Source organism: Lemur catta, chromosome 8 (genome assembly GCF_020740605.2).
Source record: "Lemur catta isolate mLemCat1 chromosome 8, mLemCat1.pri, whole genome shotgun sequence".
NCBI classification, from domain to species: domain Eukaryota; kingdom Metazoa; phylum Chordata; class Mammalia; order Primates; family Lemuridae; genus Lemur; species Lemur catta.
The window spans coordinates 25753480-25775772 of record NC_059135.1 but is presented as its reverse complement, the minus strand read 5'-3'; the positions used below and the strand labels follow the sequence as shown (position 1 = coordinate 25775772).

Below are 22293 nucleotides of genomic sequence, written 5' to 3'. Positions count from 1 at the left end.
CAATTAAAGAACACTAAGGTAATCTGAATGAACTATGGAATTTAGTTAATAACAACAGGTCACTATCAATTCTTTAATTGTGATAAATGTGCAATACTAACGTAAGAAGTTAACAGAGAAAATTGGGGACAGGATATATGAGAACTCTGCTATGTTCTCAATTTTTCTGTTCATCTAAAGAGTTCTAGGAAATGGAGTCTACTTTTTTAAAAGAAAAAAAAATAAAGTAGAAGTAGGAAAAAGGACATGCACATAAGACATATAAAAAATAAAAATGACAGATGTAAATCTAACCATGTCAGTGATAACACTAAGTGCGACTGGATTAAACAATCCAATTGAAAGGAAGAGATTATCAAAGATAATTATTTAACAAAGAGATTTTATTTAACAAAATAAAACAAGATCTAATTATATTCTGTTTACAGAAGACATATGAGGGGTCTTCAAAAAGTTCATGGAAAAATTCATATTATAAAAACACTATGCAAGAATTTCAAAATGTTTCTGCACCAAAATAAACTGCTACTAACTTGTTATAGTATGTATGAACAGGATCTAGTTTGAGGCACTAGAAAGGATAAGACATCAGTTTGAAAACAGCCCCTATCAAAGCCACATGAATTCTGCAAAAATTGAAGCAAGAGCTGCTTTCACCATGTGCAGGAGGAGGCATAAACTAAGCTATTCATTTGAGTTTTGTTTATAACAGAAAATAAAGCAGCCTAAATGTCCATCAACAGGAGAATGTGTGAATGAATTGTAATATATTTTAAATAAATGAACTTGAGCTTACATGTATCAACATGGATAAATCCCCAAAAACTCATGCTGAGGGGGAAAGTTGCACAATTATATTAGAGTATGATGCCATTTCTATCACGTTTAAAGACATGATAACCACCTGTATATTATCTGTCAATTATATGCATGAAGTGATATTATTAAAACAGTAATAGTAATAATAAACCCCAAATTGAGCACAGTAATTTCTATGTAAGTCCAGATAGAATAGGCTATGGAGTGGCAATAAACACATCTCAAAATCCAGTAGTTTCAAAGTATAAAGACATATTCCTTGCTCAGTCTGATGTGAGTCAGGTAGCCCTCGCATCTTGACACCTGGGACATGTGGCCTTTGAGATGCACCACATCAGAGAAGGTGGGAGGTCACTCCTGCTCTTAACGCCTCGATCCAGAAATGATTTCCCTTGATAATTTGTTGGCCAAACTTCATATGACCCAAAATTAACAGATATTTAGTGAGCTCTAACTCTCTGCCACAGTGGTAAACTCTGAAAGAGGAAGGATGTGAATGGCATCTGAGAGGAATTTATAGGGAACTTTAACTGATTGTGAAATATATCAACACATTTCAAAAACCTGAGGCTACTATGGCACACAAACTGGATGAAGCTAAAGGGTGGATATACATATGGACGTTTATTGCATTGTTCTCTCTGGAGCTGGTGCGTATTATTTCATTAATTTGTAAAAAAATGATTCCACTTCTTCCCTCATTTCAGTGCTGTTATGACTATGTTCTGCTTGATATCCCACAGACCTTTATAGGGGAGAACTAATCCTATCTTTTTTTTTCACAGCATCCTGAAATCACAGCCTTTTGGCCATGATTTTATCATATTCACAAATTTTAACAATTTCCTTCAACACACAATCAAGTTAAGGAGTGTATTGTTAATTACCAGTTATTCTCTGGAAATAAAATTACGTGTGGCTTGGCATCTGGATACAACCTCTCATTCAGCAAATGTTGACAGTATGTTTTTGAGAGTCAGGCACCATACAGGTTCTAGAGACAAACAAGAACCATGTTCTCATGGAACTCACATCCTGGAGAAAGAGGACAGATGATAAACAAGAAAGCAAAAAGAAAATAAAATAATTTCAGGGCAATAAAATCTGAGAAAAAATAAAACAGGGTAATGAGATGGAGAATGACTGGAGTGAGTTCTAACTCCAGTTTATTAGGGAGCTGGCACCCAAGTGACAAGAAGGAAATGGTCACGATAAAATCTGGGGACAGAGTATTCCAGGCAGAAGGAACTCCTAGTTCCTTGCTGAGCCCATAATTAGTGTTCCATCAGTCTCCATCCTAACACTGCATTTCACAGTACGCCTCACTAAAATATTTGTTAACTAAACAAATTTCTGTCTCCCTATAGCATGGAGTTTTAGAAAAATATAACTGAAAGTCATCAAGCTCTTCCCCCTTATATGTGTATACCACACATGTGCCACGATACGACCCACTGATGTGCAAAGGAAAAATATCTGCTAGTCTTCACATGTGTGATTGTAATTTCTCTTCCATCTTTTATGTCACTGATCTTATGTGACTTCAACATGTGATTTGATAAAGGAATTTTGCTAATGTCCTGTTCCCCTGTATTTCCGGGAATAATATTCCAATTAACTCTGTTTTTCAACTTCTTGGCAAAAGGGTGATCTGTAACATTTTTCCTACAAGAAAGGAAATGTGAAATATGTCGTTCTCTTTTCTACCTTTAGAGACAAAATCACTCACTTATGTACCAGAAATTATTATTTTGCAGTAGTTTTGGAAAAACTCAAATGGTTTAACAGAGAGGATGGTGGGCTTTAAGGTGATGCATACAAGAGTAATATTAGTACTACTGTTTATAAATAATATTTATTGTGTACTTGGTATATGTCAGGTATTGCACTAAATGCTTATATGACTTATTTAAACTTCATAACAACAGTATGGGGTAGGGATTACTATTTAAATTTTGCAAAGGGAAAAACTGAGGCTTAGAAAGTTTAAATAACTTGTCTATGGCCACATGGTTCTAGAAGCAAAAATTGAACTCAAGCAATCTAACTCTATATTGGCATAGCAAAAATCTGACTATACCTTGCTGCTTAGATGGGGGTGGGAGGTATGGAATTAAGGAGGAAGTCAGAGAAATCGAAGGCAAACCAAGCAACAGAAGCAAGGAAAGAAGAATGTTAAGAAGAAGGATTTTTAAAGCTGTCAATAGTGCCTTCTTAATTCTTAAATCTTGCTGAGAGACTCTCAGCATCTCTCTTGTCTCAGGCTGGCCCTGGCTCCGAGGAGGTGGAGGCATGATAGAAGATGAGAACAGACAGGTACAAGGGAGTAGCATGTAGAACCTTGTGGGTTGTATTAAGAATTTTGGCTTTTGCTCTGTGTGAGACGTGAAGCATTGGAGGGTGTGGAGGAGAGAAGTGGCATGAGCTAACTTCAGCACTAAACTTTGGCTGTGGGTTGGCAACCATCGCAATACTCCAGGCGCGAAGTGATGGTAACTGGGAACAGGTGGCTGTGGGATGGTGAGAAGCAGTTGAACTCTGGATAGATTTTGAAAGTAGAGCTGACATAACTTGCTGTGGGACCAGATGTGGGATGTGAGAGGAAGGGAGGAGTCAAGGACGATAGAAGTACTTACTCTAATGTCAAGTTATCTGAAGCTTAGCAAAAAGGCTATTGCAGAGTTTAAAAGACGCTGGACAATCTTGGGAAGAGCATTTCCTGGAGAGAGGTGGGGATGGGAGTGAGGCTGAACTAAATTAAGCAATAAATGAAAGATAAGGAAGTAGAAGCAACGAGTATAAACTATGCTGCATGTACGTGGAAAGGAGTCTTGATGGTAGCTAGGGCATTCTAGGTCAAGGAAAAGTTGTGTATATATTTTTTAAGATGGGAGAGAACTGAATATATTTACGTGCTGAGAACAAGAAACCAATAGAAAAAGTGATTGAAAGCACTAAATATAGGGAGTGAACCTCCCGAAGAGATGGGAGTGGGTGTAATGCACCCCAAAGCCTATGTGGAGGGGCTAGGTCTAGACACTGGAGGGTTTTGAAGGGAAGGAAGGAAGGAAGGAAGGAAGGAAGGAAGGAAGGAAGGAAGGAAGGAAGGAAGAAAGGAAGGAAGGAAAGAAGGAAGGAAGTGGGTGGGAAGGAGAGTACAGCTGTCACTGTTTCCGGGGTAGAAAGCAAGAAGTTGAGAGAGTTCCTGCCTGGTAGGCTGTAATTTTTCTGTGAATTAGAAGGTAGTATCAGAAGCCAAGTATAAGGTTGTTCAGAGTGAGAACAGTGAAAATTTTTAATATTCTCTTGGGAGAAAGAAGCAGAGAATTATGGGCTGCAGTAAGGACCCTGCCAAAGCTAGAGATCAGAAATATGTAGCCGAACCAATTCACAGGGTTGTATGAAACAGACTTACATAGCAGGAAACTGCCTATACGATACTCTTCAACCCAGTGACGCAGTGGGCCTCACCCCTGCTTTTCTTATGAATTGATAAAACATGATCTACAGGGCCAAAGCCACAGTTTCAATTATTTAAGAAGAACGGTGCCCAAACGTTTCTCTTCAAGTTATGTATAGTGCATAACTACATCAAAGCTTAGTGCTAAAAAAGGTTTAGGCCAACTTCAGATTTATTTCACTAAAGACCCCCAAATCCTTTGCCTTTTCACGCACTGTTTTTAAGAATGTATGTACTTCAGCTTTCAGTCTTATCCATTTTAACATCCACACAATTATGAACAATTTTAATGTCACTTTAATCTATTTTATATTTTTTAAAGGTCAATATGATTTGGTCTTTACCTGAAACAAATCTTAAAATTAAACTACTTTATTCTTGAAACTTTTCCAGCGTATTTTTAAGATTTCTTCAAGTCTTTCCATTTAAGTAAGAGATAATTAAATGTAGGGGAAAACTGCCTGATCATTGCAGTGGTTGTATAATTTATTTTTTTCTACTGGGCAATGTGCTTAGCAACTTGCACATTAAGCCTTCTATTAAGATTATATTAATATCATAAATATGCAGAAAGGAAACCACTCTGAAAGTTCAAAATAATAACAATAACCTTTCCCTCATATAAAACCTTTTATCTCAAGATTGCAATCCACTTCCCCAACAAGCGTGAGTACCCTGCCCAACCACTTTTGCAAGGAGACGGTTAAAATGCCGCCTTCACTTTATTCACTGATTCAATGCAGTAAGGCTCAGTGGAAAGCCAAGCACACACCTAATGTAATCATGATTTTAATTCTTAATGTTTCCGACAGCTGCATTTATAATCTTTAAGAGGACAGGACCTCGAGTCTGTAAAAAGCCCCCAGTGGATGTCTGTTCTTTCCATGCTTTATTCTTTAGCCGTAGCTGACAGGGGGTGAGAGGGTGCAGCTCTGGCAAACTCCCACACATGTGACACGGACCCACATCGCTCACAAAGAGGTACATGTGCACACTGATGCAATCATGGCTAGAAATGAATCAGAGCCCTTGGGGCAAGAGCCCGTGACTCACGCTCTCTCAGGAGCCCAGGGCAGCGTGTCAAACCTGCTATGTCAGGGCGGTCACAGAACAAAGCTCAGGTGAACAATGAGCTGATGCACAGGGAGAGGCAGCGGCTGATGCATTTGGTTGTGGGGCCTGGAATGCTTCATCTTGAAGTGGTTCCCAGGTAAGGTGCCAGGAAGGGAAACTGGGCTTTGGCCTGGGTGATACATGCACAATGATCTCATTTACTTCTCCAGGCCTCAGTTTCCTTATTTCTAAAAATGAAGCAATTGTATTACCACACCATGGAGACTCCTTCCTCCTCCCACACCCTATGAAATACTCACAGTCATTATTTCCTATTCCTTCAAGAGACAGAAAGAGTGTCATAAAAAGGAATTGTTCTTCAAAAAGTATTTCAGATTCTCAAAGAAGTCTGACAAATTCTCCAGCAGGTTTCAGCACTACTTCTCCTTCGGTTTGAAACAATAAACAAGCTTGAACAATGGAGAGGAAAAGTGTTTCTCTCTTCATCCTTAAGTAGTCTTGTACCTCATTATGACGTTTCAGTCAATGACAGACTGCTTATATGAGAGTGGTTCCATAAGTTTATGATACCACATTTTACTGCACCTTTTCTATGTTTAGATACACAAATACTTACCATTGTGTTACAATAGCCTATAGTATTCAGTACAGTAACACGTTGTGCAAGTTTGCAGCCTGGGAGCAACAGGCTAAACCAGATAGCCTAGGTGTGTGGTGAGCTACACCATCCAGGTTTGTGTAAGTGCACTGTACGATGTTCACACAATGACAACATCACCTAACAATGCATTTGTCAGAACATGTCCCCGTCATTAAGTGATGCACGACTGTACTGTAATGTCCATGAAAGACATTTTACCGTGATATATACCTTTCTAGGGACATTTCTCTGACAACATCTAGTCTTCTAGAAATGCCTAACATGGAATATCCTTCACCACAATGGATAATTCTGCCCAGTCAGTACTTTCTCCAAGACATTATCCCTCAAAGCATCTTTTTCCTGGAATCACATCCCAGGGAGTCATTTAACAAAGAATTAACCAAAACCCATAAAGCTGTCAGCCTCATTTCTCACCTGAAGGAAAGGTGAAAAGGAAAGATAACCTTACCCCACCTAGGTCAAGTTGATTTAAACTGAAGGAGACTTTAAAACAAATATAAGAACATTTTGGGAAAGGGAGGCCAGGAAGGACCCTTAAGAGAGATCAGCAGATGCTCAGACCTGAGCAGTGTCTACTACATATGAATGTCCCAAGGTCTCTGCTGTGGCTTTGACAAAGTGGGAGGAGAGGAGGGGTTATCCCAAATATTTCCCTTTAATTGATGCCACTGGAAACCAAGTTTTTGTTTGTTTGGCTTTTACTGTGGAGGATGTCTGAGATCTTAGTCACTCTCTTCAGATGGGAGAACAAATGTCCCATCGAGTACCTGGAAAGAGCAGAGCTGCAGGTTGATCACATTTCAAGGTTTGCTTGTAACAGACACTACTTCGTTGGCCCCAGACCATTTCTGCAGGAGAAACTCTTTACAGTATCAGGCTCCCACTTTGCTCTGCAGCCACTTCCTGGAGTTCTTTGAAAGCTGTAAAAGAAAACAAAACCCAGATACATCACATCAGAAAGACGAGGCACTAAAAAAACTTTGTGAGCTTAAGAGGAAACAAGTGTCTGAATAAGGGAGTTTTTAGATTGGGGTGAAAGAGACAGCCATAGGAGAAAGGGAAGTTGGCTCTTTCTATTTCCAGAGAAAACGGGAAATTATTTTGTTGAAGATTAAACCCATATCAGGGCAGAACCAGATCCACCAATTTAGTATTACTCTTTAAGTTTATTGTTCCTCAAGTGTTTTGGCTTAGGTATTTTCCACTTGCAGCCAGTGTATTAACTGTATATCTAAAACTAACATTTGCAAAACCAACGAGATGGGGAGCGATATTGGCTCTACAAAAGAATTCACCCTCCTTATGCACTGAAAATATGATTTATAAAAATAAATTTTTTATCATAGAAACTTTCAGGAACACAGTTATTATAAAGAGTGAATACTCCTGGACTCAGACATAGAAAAAAAAAACTAGCCAAATATAGTGTTGTTCAAAGAAATAGCCCATTCATATAGAAAACAACTTTGTATAAAAAGAAAAAACTTTATTGTTCATGGTTTAGGTTTTACCTAAAATCATATTATTCACAATTGTGTTCATCCCACAGATGTTGACACATAAACCATCTTGCTCTTTACAAATCAAGTCAACAACTATTACATGCCTTTTATTGGCCCCAAATTGCAAGAGCTCTCTGAGAAGCATACATACAGGATATTCATAATGACATGAATTTCCACTGTATCCCCCAATAACCCAGGTTCTGTGGGTCATCAATGGATTGCTTTATCTCTTAACAATCCCCATGATCTGTAGCAGCGATTTTCCAGATGGTGAGCAATGGAATGACCAACTGTCCAGGTTTTTCCAAGACTGAGAGAGTCCGTCAGTGAATGTAAGATTTTCAGTGTTAAGACCAAGATGGTCTCAGGCACACCTAGATAAGCTGGTCACGCTAGAGAGTAGAGGGAGAAATGACATTATTAAATCATGTCAGTGTAATAAGCACATCCTTGCCCTCCCCTTCTTCTCCATCCTTCTCTCTCTCGCCCTTCCCATCCCATTTACTCTCTTTGGGTAGCTCTATGTCACAGTGACTAAGAACCAGACTGTGGCTTCCAAACAGTTATGTGTCTAAGTTCCAGCTTTGCCGTGATGTTTTATGCTTATGTTGAACAACTGACTTAATTTCTCCAGTCTCGATTCCTTATTTGTGAAATGCTGAAAACTATGAGGTTGTGATAAGTGAGAAAATGCGTGTGAAATACTGACCATCATGCTGACACATCACACACTATACAGGTGAAGCACTATTGTCCCCAGGATCGTGCTGTTGCAGATACTTCAGACCTCCAGTGTCCTGGTTCTAGTGGCATCGATATCAGGCCACGCTATTGGCCAGCAAGGATTAAACCTTCCCCCCACAGTGCATGTGCAAGGCCATATGCTGACCAATCCTTTGACCTTTCACCAGTATGAAGCGAAGAAATGGGTATAACTGAAGCAGCAACCTGTTCACCCAGAACTTTCCCAATTTTTCTTATCCATCTCTCTAATCAACATCCTTGCATTATTTTTCACATGTGCATGACACACACATCAACACACAGAGACACACATACCACAGAAACACACACAGACACACACGTGGAGGCGTTTATACTGTTGACCTGAAAGATGCCAAATAAATATTTTTCCTTTGTTTCTTGACTATTTAGGAAATTTGAGGACAATGACGTGGCACAAAAGAAGAGAATTAGAGCACAGGGCTGGCAGTGGAGGAGGAGAGGAAGTACTGGGAAGAGAATGTGTAGAAAGGAGATTTTTTTTTTTTTTGGCCACAAAGTTCCTGATAAAAGCAGCTAGGAAGTCCCACTGCTCCAATGTGTGTGAAACCCTGGTGATTTCCTTGGGGATCCCCACATCAGAGCACCTCTACCCTCAGAATCAGGAGGAAGCTGAGCTAGGTAAATTTCCAAAGAGTGGGGATAAGTGGGTGACTCAAGGGCTGAAGACATGCCTGGACAAGTTTCCAGGTGGGCTTCCCCATCCTGCTCTGACCAACACAAGCCTGAGCTCAGTCCAGAAGGGGATACCGAGGCCAGGGATGACTGCTGGGATTTTCCTTTGTCTCTCAACTTCCTGTGTTTGAAATGAAGGAATCTGAGGCTTTCTGTGCTCAATCTTGTTGTCTGGGATTCTTTCCTCTAGAGGTGTTCTTGAATTTGCGAAGACTGGCAGGAAACAGTGTGAGTCATGGCTTCTGAGCAGACAATATTCGTCTTTAGAAATTCCCAGAGATATGACTTGTTTATAGGAAAGGAAACAGCTATTCTGAGCTGCCAGGGGAAGAGGAAAGCACTGCTCATTTTTTAAAATACTCTGTTGAAAGGTCATACGAGTGGCTAGAGTGCCAGTAAGAACCTGGTATAGACACTGATGTTAGCAGTTCATTTGTCTACATTTGAGAGGATATTTTTGGGCTTGGCATTTTAAAAGGCAAGTTCCATGACATTGAAATTCCACTCTCAGTCTTAAGCCCAAAGGCATAAGCAGGCTCTGAGTGGGAGCCAGTGGGTTGGGGGGCAGGAGGTTGAGGGGGTTGGGAGGCCTGGCTGAGGGAGGGGGAGGAGCGAGCACATACAAAGATACCACCGTGGACAACTTCCTAACTTCACATTTCATGAGCAGGCCACTGATTTTTTCCCCATATTACATATACTTCCTCTAATGTCTTTTCTTGGTAGTGTTAACAACTGTGATATCAACTGTCATTACCTTAAAGGATTGTTCAAAGCCACCAACTTTGGAGAATGTACCCAAGGAGAGAAACTCAGGGGGATTCCTACTCCTACAACCTTTGCTTCTGTGTTGGCCCACGTACTTGTGCATTCAGTTTGGCCCTGATTTGTTTGAACTCATAAAGACACCATTTTCACATTTGTCACTGTTAGCAGAGCCAGTCAGCTGACCATAGCGATTGATTTCCAAGGAGAAAATTATCCATGGGTATTCACTGATTCAACAATAATTAACCTCTGTGATATTCCATAGATACTACATCTGATAAAATCAACCTTTTCCCAAGTATAAAGTAAACATTTCAATAGGAATAGGAGGATGCCCCTTCAATATGATAAAGATGCTCTTGGCTTAAAATAAATAAAAATTATACTTAATGAGCAAACATTCAAAATCAGAAACAAACACAAAGAATGTCCTTTGGTATCATTATCATCTTAGATTCTCTAGCTAATGCAATAAGTTGTGAAACAAAAGGAGTAAATTTTATGAATTAAAATACTAACGTACTTGAAAATCACACAAGTATATATCTAGAAAAACTACAAGAATTAGCTAAAAGCTTTCTTAACTAATAAAGAGTCATAAAGTGGCTTGGAATAAGATAAATACCTAAAAAGCAATAATATTCCTATATACTGGCAATAACCAGATAGTATAATGAAAAAGAAAAGCTATTCAAATAGCAATAAAATATAATACCTACAAACTCAATGAGAAATGTATTAAAATTTTTAAAACCTTGATTAAGAGATATAATTTTAATAATTAGGAATAGTTATATTTTTACTAGATGGAAAAATTCAACATAAAGATGTCAAGGTTCTCAAACTTATTAAAATAATTCCATCTAAAAATCAAACAGGGTTTTTCTTGGAAGTCATTAGAATTAGCATCAACTAATTGCTAACTAAGCTTGGTGCTTGTCTTGTAACAAGGGCTCAAAACTATAAACAGGAAAAGCTAGAAAAATGGAACAGAATAGAGAGCCCAGAAATAAAATCAGGTACCTACAACCAACTAATCTTTGACAAAGCAGACAACAACACACACTGGGGAAAGGAAGCCCTATTCAATAAATGGTTCTGGGAAAGCTGGATGGCCATATGCAGAAGAATGAAACAGGACCCCCTATCTCTTGCCATATACAAAAATTAATTCAAGAAGCACGAAAGATTTAAATATAAGGTGTGAAATCATAAAAATCCTAGAAGAAAACATAGGAAAAACTCTTCTCAATATTGGCCTAGGCAAAGAATTTATGACTAAGACCCCAAAGGCAAATACAAAAACAAAAATAAACAAATGGGACTTAATTAAATTAAAGTGCTTCTGAATAGCAAAGGAAATAATCAACAGAATTAATATACAACCTACAGAATGGGAGAAAATATTGACAAACTACACATCCAACAAAGGGCTAATATCCAGAATCTACAAAGAACCCAAACAAATCAGCAAGAAAAAAACAAACAACCCCATTAAAAAGAGAGCAAAAGACATGAACAGAAGTTTTTCAAAAGAAGATAGACAAGTGGCCAACAAATACATGAAAAGATGCTCAACATCACTAATCATCAGGGAAATGCAAATTAAAACCACAATTAGATACCACCTTACCCCTGACAGAATGGCCATTATTAAAAAGTGAAAAAATGATAGATGCTGGCCTGGGTGCAGAGAGGAAGGAACACTCATACACTATTGGTGGAACTGCAGGTTAGTGCAGCCTCTCTGGAAAACAGTATGGAGATTCCTCAAAGAAATAAATGTAGACTTACCATTCGATCCAGCAATCCCACTCCTGGATATCTACCCAAAGGAAAAGAATTCATGTTATCAAAAAGCCACCTGCACTCGAATGTTTATCACAGCACAATTCACAATTGCCAAGATGTGGAGTCAACCTAAGTGCCCAACACTTCATGAGTGGATAAAGAAAATGTGCTGTGTGTGTATACACCCCCCCCCCACAGAGTACTACTCAGCTTTAAAAAGGAATGAAATAATGTCTTTTGCAGCAACTTGGATGGAACTAGAGACCATTATCCTAAGTGAAGTAACTCAGGAATGGAAAAACAAATGCCACATGTTCTCTCTAATAATTGGGAGCTAAATGATGGGCACACACAGGCACAAAGAGATGTAAAGGACATTGGAAAGTAAGAACTGGGAAAGGTTAGAGGGGGTGAAGGGTAAAAACTTACCTATTGGGTACGATAACACTATTTTGGTGATGGGCACACTAAAAGCCCTGACTTAAGCCTTATACAAGGTATCTATGTAACAAAAACATATGTACTCTCTTACTATTTTGAAATGAAAAAATATTCTTAAAGACCTGTCTTGTCAGATATCAGAATCTACTGTCAAAACCAAAACTGTGAGTGTGATGTAAATGTAAAAATATAAGCAAAAGGAAAATAATCAAATGCCCTGGAAGAAACCTTCTTATACATATGTGTCACATTTTATAGATGGCTTTACAGTTTACATAGCTTTCCACTTGCATCATCTTTTATTCTTCGAAATCACGCTATGAAACAAGCAGTGTGATTATCCCTATTCTTTGTTCTGAAGAAACTGATACTCAGAAGTTAAGTGGCTTGCCCAGCATAATAAAACTAGGATAAACCCAGACTCGAACCTAGATTTTCTGATTCCCCATACCAGAGCTCTTTTCAATTATGTTGTTCTCACAAAGCAATAGAGAACAGACATTTTTTTAAAATGATGCTGAAATCTGGAGAAAAAAATATTTATTTAGACTTGCCCCTTCTACCTTATATCCTTGTTAACAACAAACAAAAACCTATAGTTTTTTAAAGATTTCAGTACTAAAAGTCAAATTACTATACAGAAACCCTGGTCAAAAAATATATATATATAAATAGATATGTTACACAGAGACATGAGACTGAACTAGTGTCTGTATCTGTCCCTCACTGAGCCCACTCACAAAGTGGGGAGCTACAGTGCTTCCTATTCACTTCCCCCTAGCCACCAGCCCCCACCCCACACCCCTATCCACCCCACACGAACTTCCCATTATCACTAAGATGTAGCAGTCCCCAAAGTGAAATTGAAACCCTCCAGTAAATAACTGTTAAATGAAAGTGTAGTCACTCTATTTCTGGGGAGGGATAAGATAATCAGAGAGTAACTAATTAGAAGAACATATTTAAGAGTAAGAACAAACATAGAGAAGAAAAGGAGGGCTGGGCATAGTGTCTCACGCCTGTAATCCTAGCACTTTGGAAAGGCTGAGGTGGGAGGATCGCTTGAGGCTGGAAGTTCAAGACCAGCCTGAACAACATAGCAAGACCCTGTCTCTACCAAAAAAAAGAAAAAGAAAAGAAAAATTAGCCAGATGCAGTTGCACGTGTCTGTAGCTCTAGCTACTCAGGAGGCTGAGGCAGGAGGATTGCTTGAGGCCAGGAGTTCCAGCCTTCTGTGAGCTATGATGATGCCACTGCACTCTAGCCTGGGTAACAACAGAGTGAGACCCTTTCTCCAAAAAAAAAAGAAAAAGAAAGAAAGAAAGAAAAGAAAGAAAGAAAGAAAAGAAAAGAAGAAAGAAAGAAAGAACAGGAATATACAGCTAATATACAGGGCATGTCTGCTATGTGGACAACTACTCACCTCTAACATTGTATCAAAAAGCAGCCACCGACAATAAACAGAAATGATAGCCTTCAATGAATGGGCCTGGCTATGTTCCAATAAAACTTTAATTTCCATAAACAGGCAGCAGGCAGGCTGTACTTTGATGACTCCTGTGTTACGCAGTTTAAATTCATTTTCCTATTCAATTACCCTAAATAACCTTAAGATAAGAAATCAGAGGTTACTAAACTTGACCACACCTGACATTAAGACAGAGACAGGGATTCTGCTCAGAAGGTGGCAGAGCTGAAATCAGAGCTCAGGGCCTGTGACTCCAAAGCTTGAAGATGTGTAGTCTTCTTACTGGGCAGCCGCCTGTGACTCGGCGGTGCTAACTGGATTTTGCGGATGTGAAATCTCAGCAGGTAGAAGAGAAGAACCCTGAATAGGTTGAGTCTAACGAAATAGACGTTTGTTGCTTTGAAGTAGAATGGAACTACGTGGGTGACCTGTGCTGTGATCATTTCAAGAGACAGGGAGTTGTGGACATTTATCTCACGTGCACCACCCCCCACCCCAATCCCAGACATTAATTCTGCTTCTCCTAACACAGAGCGGGGTGGACTGTGGACAGAGCTGAGTGTGGGAGGGTTGGAGGGGTGCAGGCAGATTGGTAGCTGTTTACAGAAACCAGGAAATCCTAAAAAATAAAGTGATCTAGAGCAACTCATGTAACTTCTTTGAGCCTAAGCTTCCCTTTGTGTAGAATGGAAATGTCTTTCCTCATTTTTTTTTTTCCAGGATGTCAGAATAATACAATAGGAAAAAAAAACTCAGTATAAAGTTCACTGAGTACCTCAGGGATACGTGTCATTTGATGACATAGTCTTATTGTCACCTGATGCCTCATGACTTCAGCTGGCTCCAGTCCTTTGCATTTCCCTTGTGGTAGGGAACGTTGCCGTCCTTACATTTAACACATCTCTGTTGACGGACCAGCACTATTAAACTAGTGCTTTGACAGCCACGTGGACAAGAGACGAGAATATATGCCATGTAAAGGTGAAAGGACAGTGACTTAAGGGAGCAAATGAGTTTTTAAACGAGCCTGACACCATCCAGCTAGTTTTCATATCGCCTCCTGTGAAAAATCTTGACATATTGGTACATTTCTATGAGTTATTCCTTCACACGTCGGCGCATAGCAGCCTAATATTATTTGTTCTTGTAGAGTGCTATCTAGGACTACAAACTTATTTTATTTTAAGCTCAATGACATTTCATCAACAGTTAACACAGCATGGGTAGCTACAAGTCACTTCAGGACAGTACACAAGGCTGCCAGGATTTTGCTGTCTTAGTTTTGCTTGAATAGATCTCTCCCTGACTTCCTCTACTTTTGATGGTTTCTGTTTTTACTCAGCTTTGTCTATTTTGAGCTGTATTTTTCAGTCCATTATTACATATTGTTTTATTTCACTATAAGATTTTTTTACTATCTGGAAGTGAAAACTAATTCACTTCATTTGCCCACATTAGCTATGCCGAAAGGGGGAGACACTTCTCTCTTGGTTGTAAGCACAGGGGGTAGAAGGGAAAGGAGGTGGAGAGAGGTCACCAAGGGTTCCCTGGGGTGAGTCCATCCTGGCGAATGTCTGCTCTGGGCTTGGAGAACTTGGCTCGAACAAGGCTGAATTCATGTTGAACCCTCAGCAAATTCTCTCAGTCTGGAACTAAGTCCCTCATGGTGCCTGGAATTTGGTAATACTTTCTGGAAACTCAGAAACTGTTGGTCCTAATTTCAATTCAGCTATTGACATTCTGGTCTTTTCTATTTAAAGCCACAAAATTGACTGCTTATTTTCTAGTTGTAGTTTAATTTTGTTTTGTTTTAAGCTCTCTTAGTTGATTCCTGCCTAATCGATAAAATGAGCCATACATTTAACCTGAATCTGTCATAGAGACAGTCAAAAAGACTGGCGATTTTTCAATCCACTGTAAGTTAGCCCCTGTGTAAACTCAGCCCACTTTCCAGCACCTCTGTGATACCTTTCTCATCTGTAATATGAGAAGGCACTCACCTAGTTCATAGAATCACTGGAAGAATTATATAATAAACAAGACTACACTGTATTTTGTGATTGACAATATGCATCTTCTTAATAAAACAGTAAAATGCTATGCCTCCAAAAAGATGAACACTAGATTTCTTGGGGGTTCTGTGCCTTGCAGCACTTTGCTGGTGCTGACAAGAGTTTGCCAATCAGAGTGATTGTATTCATTAATAAGAACAAGCATTCACTTTTGCAGTTCTGTACTGATTCTAATTTAGCCCTCTTTAAAAAAAAAACTGTTTATTAAAGTATGATATACATACATAAAAGGGGTATAAATGTTACAGTTTACTGAATTTTCACAAAATGAACACACTTGTGTTACCAACATGCAGATGAAGAAACAGAATATTTCCAGCATCCCAGAAGCCCCATCCCAGGAATACCTTCCCCCAAAGAAAACCACTCTCTTGACTTCTAACACTATGAATTACTTTTGCCTATTTTTAAATTTTTCTGTACATGTAATTATGAAATTATACAGCATTAATACAGGCCTTTCTGAGGCTTACTTAAGCTTAGCACAGAAAGCAGGACTGTCTTTTCTAGGCTGACTTGAGGAAAGAGACCTGGAGAAGGAGGGTGAGAAGTACAGGAATCATATAATTTGTCATCCAAACTGGGACACCTTTGAGAGTAAAAGAAGGTGCTATTCATAATGACGCTGGACAAAAGGCATAAACAGTGACTGTCCCCGGCAAACCAGGACATGTGGTCACCCTGGTGAGAAGGGAGGGTAGAAGGCAGCAGGGATACACTGGCAGGCCAAATCTATCTTCCACGTCCTAAAATAGAATCCATTCATGTTGCCTGAGATCTATGTGGGATTGAGGGCTGGAAGCACACGTCCTGAGAAGTGGTCACTGGTAAAACTCAGGTCAGTAAACACTTCGTGAGTTCCTGCTATGGGCAAAGCACTGCAATACCACCAAGATGGCTCAAGCACTGTCCCTGCCCACAGGAGCTCACAGTCTGATTGTGGCAATAAGACAAGCTCGCAAAGAGGTTAACTGTAACATAGTTGCCCATGGAAATACACCAAGTACTATAAGGATTCAAAGGACACATACAACTGTTGTATGGATTCCAAGGAATGAGAGATCATGTCCTTTGGGAGACATGGAAAAGGCATCACAGGGTAGGTTGTGTTTAGCATGGCCTAGATTCTGCTTTGGTGGCTCTCAACCTCAACGGCACATTGGAATGACCCGGGAAGCTTTTCTAACTCCCAATACCCAGGCAGTACCCCCAGACCAATTAAATCAGAATTTCTGGGAAGGGGACCCAGGCCACCCTGGTATTTTAAAAGCTCTTCCAGGTAACTCCAGCCAACAGTCAAGTTAGAGAACCACTATTCTAGAAAGATGAGCAGGCATTAGCTGGCAGGAAAGGTGGGGAAGAGAGGGGACCATGGAAAGAACAGCTGTACAACAGTACATCCCATCTTCGGCAGGCACACAGAGAAGAATCATCCATTGGGAATTAGACATGGAAGAAAAGCAGCAGGGCAAAAATAATTTAACCCACTTCAGGAAAAAAAATTAATTAATTATGAAACCATTTGCTAAGGCCAATAACAGGGATGGATGGGGAAAAGATGCTCTGAACATCAAGGGAACACAGAGTGGTGATAAATCCATCATAAATCTCACAAGGCATCGGGTAACGTCTGTTCCCCACATTAGCATCCCATTAAGCCTCTATTAGTGATAGCAAGAAAACTGAATGAAACCGGCTTGCTGGGTTAGCACCGGTAGCTAGGGAGAGTTAACAAGCTGCAATCCTTCACTGGCACCTTTGAGGACCTGAGGTCCATTTGTAAAGGATGCTTGGAGGCCCCAAACCTTGACCTATCGTGCTCATGCTGTGGGAGTTTGGGGGAGCTGGAATTAATCACAGCAGGGATACAATTTACTGATCAATACTAGCCAATGAGAAGGCTCCCTGCTGCGGGAGAGTTCCCTTGGAATGCCAGATGACCTTTGCCTTTGACTTTTTGTGGGGGGCAGATGTCTCTTCATTGCAGCTACTGATAAGGATGGTGTCAGGGGGTGCGTAGCTCATTTCACACCATGCCAACCCCTGGCAGGGCATATGGAGGCTGAACTTTTTGATCACTTAAGCATGAGCCACCTGCCTGTGGAGGCTAAAGAAAGATAAGAATGGAAATTCCATCAGTAATTAATTCACAGCCATTGTGCCACTTCTGTGAACTTGGCCTTGACCTTCAAGAAGCCACTGGTAGCACCAGAAAGTTAGGAAACTCCATCTTCATGGTGAGTTCACTATTATGTCACTTTCCTGCTCTGTTGCCTCTGCTACTTGTTGGGAGAGAGGAGATTCTGAAGCCTGTAGAACCATCTAGAGGGAAGAAGCCCAATAGCTTTCACTGCATCCCAAGTTCTGGCTTGGTGACTCGACTTAGAGTTTGAGTGTGGGCCCCTGGCCCCCATCTTCCTCGTACTTACATGATTTTTCTGCATTGTGAATGATATATGATAGCTACTTGCCATTATTGTTTACAATGTTTGACCAGTATTCTCTTAAATCAATCTTCTGACACCGCTACCAATGAGTGAGAACACAAAGGTTCACCTTGTACTAACTCAGCACACAGTGTGTTGCATTTAGTGGTCCATAGATTAACTGTGATACTCAAAAAATATTTTTTCACACTGATATTTGACACAGGCAATTAAGTGGATTATCAAACCAAATTTTAACAAATTTTGAGATTCTTTATGAAAAACTGAATTTTCTTTGCCAGGAATCAGTCCCCCAAAGGAAAATAATATATCCATGTCCAAGAGACCAACTTCCTCATGAAAAATATTGAGAGAAAGTTCTTCCTTTCATGATAATAAATCCATGTTTATAATACCTCATCAAATGACAAAGAGTTCTCACAATTAACTGAATCAAAACACTCAGATGACAAAGTGGTAAATTTTCAGGAGGAAGCTACTCCCCTAGACATGGGCGGATCTCAGAAATAATCACACATTAATTGCATTAACTGGCCAATAGGTTTTCTGCAATGTGAATGACACCAAAAATAGATAACTTATTTTTGTCTAAGAAATTTTAGACTAAATTATATTTAAGTGTTTTGATTTAAGGATATACACATACACACACAGACCCATATGTTATAGTATATGGCATGCCTCTGAATGCAGATTAATCACAATGGTTTTTCCCCATTGTAAGGGGAAAAAAACAATACTTTTCCTCACCCATCACAAGAGTCACAGGCAACACTCTTATGGCAAAAGACAGGTGAGCAAGAGAAAAGCATAACAAATATATTTAACAAAGTTTTACTTGACATGGGAGCCTTCAGATATGAAGACCCAAAGGCCCAGGGAAAACTGTGTTTTTATGCTAAGTCTGATGAAAGAAGATAGTTGTGGAGAAACGTGATTGGACAAAAAATGTATGGGCTACTGGTAATAAACTGCAAGGGAACCCAGCAGGGCTTGTTGGTTCAGATTCCTCTTGGCCTGTCTGGGTAGCATTCCTTCCCCTGGGGATGGGGCAGGACCCTCTGGAATGAGGGTCTTATGACCTACTTGCAGGCCAGTAAGTTGGAAAATTCCTTTATGGACATGTTTCACACAGAAATGTGGGGGAAGGTCAGAGTGGCCCTGCCTTGCGGCCCTCTCAACCTCTTGCAGTTCAAAGTACTTTGGGGTAATGTTTTCTGGGCCCAAACACCACATTGTTTACCACTTTTGTGCCCAAAGATACTAATCAACCTATAATTTCTGTAAAGTGTATTTGATTGAATCAAAAACAATAATGGACATGCTTGATAAAATTTCATATTCTAAAGTAAGTATAACAGGCAATGTTATATGTTTATTACTATATATTATGTATTTTGTTATATATTTATATTTATTTTATTTATTGTTATTTATATATAAAATTTCCTTTTTTATTATTTCAAAATATTACAGGGATACAAATGTTTTTGATTACATGGATTGCTTTTGTTATGTTTGAGTCAGGGCTATAAGTGTGCCCATCCCCCAGATAGTGTTCATTGTACCTGTTAGGTAGGTTTTCACTCATCCCCTCCTTCCCCCTCACCCCTCTATTTGATTTCCACTGAGTTTTACTTTCTTCTGTGCACGTATGCTCATCGCTTAGTTACAATTTAGTAGCAAGTACATGTGGTGTTTGTTTTTCCATTCTTTAGATACTTCAATTAGGATAATGGTTTCTAGTTCAATCCAAATTATTGCAAAAGGCTTTAATTCATCCTTCTTCATGGCTGAGTAGTATTCCACAGTATACTACATTTATAAAATTTCCTAATAGCCCAAACCTTAAGAAAGCCTTAAATAGTAAAGGACAGAAAACATAAACAAAGGGGAAAACTGTCACAACTGTGTATATCTACAAAAGGAAAATATTTAGCTCCACAATATATTTCCAGTGTGATTAACAAAGCTAATAATCCGCATTCAAAAACATGTAGTGTGCATGTACCATTGGTTACATAAGGCTTTCAATCTTATGATCAGAATAATAATTATGAATAACTTTTCCTGAATGCTTACCAAATGCCAGGCTCTACACTGAGTGTTTTGTATATATTATGTGATTTATTTAACTCTCATTTTGCAGAGGAGGTTCCTGAGACTCAGAGAAGTTAAGTGATCTTCCCAAAGTCACGCAACTGATAAAGGGTCAAGCTGAGGTTCCAGCCCAGGCCATCTAACTTCAGACCCCACACCCACAACCATTCTAGGCACCACCTCAAAGTTCCACTTATGAGGGGCCAATGAATGGCACACAGCCCAGGGTGAAAAAGTGAGTGAGGGTATTCACGCACAAGTCACATCCCACCATGACTAAAACAGTGTAACTTTCATGTTCTCCATTTGTTTTCCCGACATACAGCTCAAATATAAAATGGTGGGACTCAACTCCAAGACTGAAACTGCCCAGCACGATCTGCAGATGGATTGCATTGTTTAGGGGGCTAGTCACGTGCTCTGCCTCCTGCCACTGCCTGTGGGATTCTAACACTGAGGCTCTTTAGAGTCCCTCGTCCCCTTGTCCCCCACACTACCCACTCCACTGGCAGCTTGACCGTAAGTGAACACCTTCACCAATACATGGCAAGGCCCTGCTAGTCAGGAACAAGAGGAACCTGGAGCCTACGCAGGAAGCCTTTCTCTGTCACAGGTCGGAAGCACAAAGATGGTGGCTTAAGGACAGCGAAGAGTGAATGTAAAACACCAGGTACTGTGCTTGGCACATATGAAACATGCAACAAATGGCTACTGTTGTGATACATTTTTTATCCCCATATTCTGTAACAAAGTTCAGTCATACGCCTTTAAAAATCTCTGTGTTGGACTCCAGTGCTGGGGAGAAGAGAAGGTTACCACTAATGTGGTCTTGAGAGAGTGGTAGGCAGTTGGAGCCCTGGGGACCCACGTCATGCTGGGAGAAAGCCCAATTCTTTCTGCCCTTCCAGAGGTGGCATATAGCAGAAAGTGAAATCATTTATTGGATAACTCAATTATAACCTGTGACTTGTGTTGCTGGGATCTTTTGCCATCACAGCTTAAACTAAATCAGCCCATTATTTCATGCAAGCCATTATTTTATAAAATTTTTAATTTTAACATGTAACTCAGGTACTAAGTTTCCTCAAGCTACATGTTCCCACTTATCAACAATATCATTGCTTTGGCATTATAAGTATGAAAAGAGCTGTTTTTTAAGAAAAAAACATTTTTGAGGTGATATATCATTTTCAACACACCCTATATATAAAGTTGCTGTGTCTCAGAGGTTATTTGGATTATTTTAATCTATTGAAAAAAAAAAGCTAACACGATACTTTCGGACACTTCAGACTCCTTTTTCGTTGCTTTGATGGTGTTCTTTTCTTCTTTTCTCCCCCTAGTTTTATCTCTGTTCAAAAGCAAGATTTTCCATCCTGTAAGTAGAAATTGGAACAACTTCTGGGTTTTGCACAGCACCTAGCTAGTTCCTCGGGATGTTCTTTGTTCTATTTTTTAACGTACATTTTTAAAGGTAATAATAAACTAAACTTTGACCTTTAAAAAATCTTCAAATAAATCAATCAGCAAGAGAAAGAACTAGGTAAAGTGCAGCATGGAAAACAATCAAACAAGGGTAGGAAGTTACAGAAAAGTCCTAAAATGGGGTGACTGTGTGTGTGTGTCTTGTTCTTGCTCTTTTGTGTATGTGTGATTTAATCAAACAAAGTTTGAATAAAAAATACGAGGAAATAAGAAAAGTGGTAGCTGCTTTTCATTAGGCAAAGATTTGTAAAGCAAAGGGATGGAGAAAGAGGCTATGTAGTCAGTGCCATTCCCTTGGCACCTGTCTGCACCAGCAAGCTCTCACCCCTGCAGGAGTTTTGTCTCCACATTGTCACTTGGGCTCTTTGTTCTTAGTAGAGAAGGGAATTGTTTCTCTATTTCTCTTCATTTTCCTCTTCCTTCTTTCTTTTTCCTTCTTCTCTGCCTTCTCTTCTTCTTTCTCCTTTTTCTCCCTCCTTTCCTTTTACATTCAATTTGGTATAAAGGGTCTTTCCTGAGAAGCATTGTTTCTTTTCATGGTACAGATAATTTTGTGTGATCAATGTATCACTCACTCATGAATGAAAACTCCCTCTGCTACCAGAGTTCCACGTTGTACTGTGCTGAAACCCACAATGGTGTCCCTGAAGTTGTTTTCATGCTACAATGAATGTAGGAGCCAAGTCAAAGCCAAACAAAGATGAGCTCAACTGCCACCCATATTTGGGGCTAAGGGGAAAT

General features: G+C 39.6%; 1 protein-coding gene across 8 annotated transcripts in view; it reads right to left on the bottom strand.

Moving 5' to 3' along the window:
• The window catches only part of KLF7 (Kruppel like factor 7), a 401896-nt gene that overhangs the window by 232285 nt on the left and 147318 nt on the right, over positions 1–22293 (bottom strand). For 7 of the 8 annotated variants that reach the window (XR_006736993.1, XR_006736990.1, XR_006736995.1 and 4 more), the window contains one exon: positions 6785–6937. The gene's annotated coding sequence lies outside the window, so the exon portion shown is untranslated. Of the gene's footprint in view, positions 1–424; positions 1855–6784; positions 6938–22293 lie in introns of those variants that run through there. The other variant, XR_006736997.1, reaches the window with a different exon arrangement.